This window comes from Vombatus ursinus, unplaced genomic scaffold (genome assembly GCF_900497805.2).
Source record: "Vombatus ursinus unplaced genomic scaffold, bare-nosed wombat genome assembly UNPS02014773.1, whole genome shotgun sequence".
Classification (NCBI taxonomy): domain Eukaryota; kingdom Metazoa; phylum Chordata; class Mammalia; order Diprotodontia; family Vombatidae; genus Vombatus; species Vombatus ursinus.
The window spans coordinates 34,115,475-34,118,892 of NW_020954551.1; positions in this window are offsets into that span (position 1 = coordinate 34,115,475).

A 3,418-nucleotide genomic window follows, 5' to 3' on the forward strand; every position below is an offset into this window, starting at 1 on the left:
CCTTGACAGGTGACTTCTGGGTTCACCATCTTCTTTTTAGTATCTCCCTCTCTGCCTATTTGATCATCCTTTTGTGTTTTCCCACTGGCCCCCTGGTGCCCCATCTCACAGGGTGTGTGCTTTGGTACACCACCAATTCCTGGGCAGGTTCCATGCTCTGACCCTTTCCTTCCTATCTTTCCCTCTTAAGATATTACTGCTCTCTGGTATCAAGTTTAATGATGTCATAAGGAGGAGTGCCATATATTAGAAAGACCATTAGCTTATGAATCAGGACACCAGGATTCCAATCCTAGGCTTATCATGAATTCCATGTATGACTTTGGGCAAATCATTTCACCCTTGAGCCTCAGTTTCTTTATCTGTAAAACAGACAAATAGTTGGACAGTATGCAGGGTTATTTAGGATTTGCTAAATCATTTGTGTTAGGTTACAAAGTATAATCTCTTTCATAAGTATTAGTATTTTAACAGGTAACAGGCATATTAAGCCAAGTAAATGAAGCCCTAATTAATTTAACAAAATTTAAAGATGAGACTTTTGGCTTTGAAGATATCTCTGTGTAAGGCTTAGATGTCCCTACTGACACTACATTGATTCTGTCTCCTTGATAGGGTTTAGAGGGTACCCTTTTCCTGAATACATAAGTGGCCCATTGACATCACTTCAGAGATGATTGGTTGGTTGAGTCATGGGTACTGTGCATAAATAACACCATGAAGAATAAAAAAGAAAGAGGAAAAAGCAAAACAGTTCAGCAAAATGAACCAATCCATCAACTGAGTCTCAGAGTAGAGTTCACATTACCCCCCCACCCCCACCCCACCTTCTGCAAAGATGGAAGGCAGGGAATACATTTTCACACCTCATCTTCAGGACTAAGGTTGGTCATTATAATCAGACAGTATTCAGTTTTTTCTTTCCACTTTATTGTGTATATTGTTATTTTTCATCAGTTCATATAAGTCTTCCCATACTTCTTGGTGTTATTTATATTCATAATTTTTTTAAATGGCACTGTAATGTGCCATTATATTCATGTACTGAATCCTCCCCAAATGAGCTTTATCTTCCAAGCCAGTAACCTTAAGGCGCTGTGCTTCTGTTTCAGAGGGACTACAATAGATCAAACTATTTTGGAAACTCCTATTTGGGGATTGTTTTGGGGGTCAGTTTATGATCCCCTTGAGAAAACAGTCTCAGTTTATAGGGCCTGTTGCAGCCCTGTTTGCTAGGCTAGGGTCCAAATGACTTCTGTCCAAAAATCTCTGCTTGAAGATTTGCTGCCTTTCAGTATGTTCAAAGTGCTGCAGGCAGCTTCCAAAGAGAAGCTTCCTATTATTCATGACACGGTGGGCAGTGGCATCCTGATGGGAATAAGAGTGTGGCCTTCTAAGGTGACTACTTTGAAGGGGATGCACTTATTTGGATGGATTGGTTTTTAATATGTTTTTTGAATAACCATTTTTAGTAACATTTTGTTACTTGGTACAAGATAAGATTTTTAAAAATTAGGTATTGTTTTGATACGTTTTCTAGTTATATCAAAGTTCTGGATATACTTCCTCCATCTATAGATTCCTCCCTTCAACAAAGAAAAACAGGTAAGTAAAACCAACCAGCACAGTGATTATGTCTAATTGTATGCAGCATTTGTATTTGTAGTTTCCCACCTCTCTACTGAAAAAGAACTAATTTTTTAAAAAATGAAATGAAAGTGTTAAAGGAAAAAAAATGGAAAAGAAATGAGAGCTATGGAAGAAAGAACTGAAAAGGGAATTAACAGTTTGGCAGAAGAGATACAAAATCTTGCCCAAGCAACAGACTCCCTGAAAATGAAAAACCAATGACTCTATAAGACAAAAAAAAATATTAAAACAAAGTTAAAAGACTGAAAAAAAGTAGAAAAAAATGTAATGTATCTCATAACAAAAATAACTGACCTGGAAAACAGATTTAAGTAGAACAAATTTAAGGACTTTCAGGACTACCTGAAAGCCATGACCAAAAAAAAAAAAAAAAAGCTCCTACACATCATACTTGAAGAAATCTTAAAAGAAATCTTTTTTTTTTTTTTTTTAAGTGAGCCAACTGGGGCTAAATGACTTGCCCAGGGTCACACAGCTAGTAAGTGTCAAGTGTTTGGTCTGAGGCCGGATTTGAACTCAGGTTCTCCTGACTTCAGGGCTGGTGCTCTATCCACTGCACCACCTAGCTGCCCCTTTAAAAGAAATCTTAAAAGAAAACTGCCCAGATCTCTTAGAACCCGAGAGCGAGACAGAAATAGAAAGAATCTACTGGTTCACCTCCTGAAAGAAACCCCAAAATGAAAACTCCCAGGAACATTATAACCAAAATCCAGAGTCCCCAGTTTTAAAAAATGCCGCAGATAGCCAGAAAGAAAGAATTCAGGTACTTAGGAGCCACAGTCAAGATCACACATGATTTAGCTGCTACCATTATAATGGAGCCCAAATCTTATATTATGATATTCCCGAAGGCAAAGGATATAGGCTCATAGCCTATATCTTACCCAGCAAAACTGAATATAATTGTATAAAGGACTTTCAAGCATTCCCAACGAAAAGATCAGAGCTATGTAGAAACTTTGAAGTTCAAAAACAAGAAGCAAGAGAAACATAAAATGGTAAACACAAAGAAATAATCATAAATTATAGACAAAGATAAATTGCTTATATTCTCTATGTATTTATATTTGGGGGATGACATATATGTCCCTTTTGAACACTGTCATCATCAGGGGGTCATAAAGGGAGTCTAGACAAGGCCTGGTTCTATTAGATCTTTATGACCTAAAGAAAAGGGAGGAAAATACACTGAAGTAGGGGGAGGAAGAGAAAGGAATGGCAGGGGGAATTATATAATTTGGGTATAAAAGTAAAAGTCTAAAAAAATAAGGAGAAAGTGAGGAGTGACTGATAATTGAACCCCACTATCATCTAAAGTTAGGAAGAATACATATATAATTGAGTATAGAAATATATTTCACTTAATAGAGAAATGGGGGGGAGGGGAAAAGGGAGAAAGGAAATTAGAGGGAGGGTAGATTAAGGGAAAGATTAGTTCTAAGCAAAAAAAATCTAACTAAAGCTATACACAAATATTTTTAACTCTTTTTTGAGGTGGTAGGAATGGGAATCTGAAAGTATTCCCATTCAATCAATAAACATTTATTAAGTGCCTGCTATGTGCCAAGCCCTGCCCTAAGTGCAATGGATACGAAAAGAGGCAAAAGAGGATCCCTGCCCTTAAGGAGCTTGCAATCTAATGGGGGAGACAAAATGCAAACAAATATGTACAAACCAAGCTATATACAGGATAAAAAAGAATAAAAATTAGCAGAGAGAAAGCAAAATAATTAAGAGAGGTAGGAAAAGGCTTCCTGTAAAAGATTTT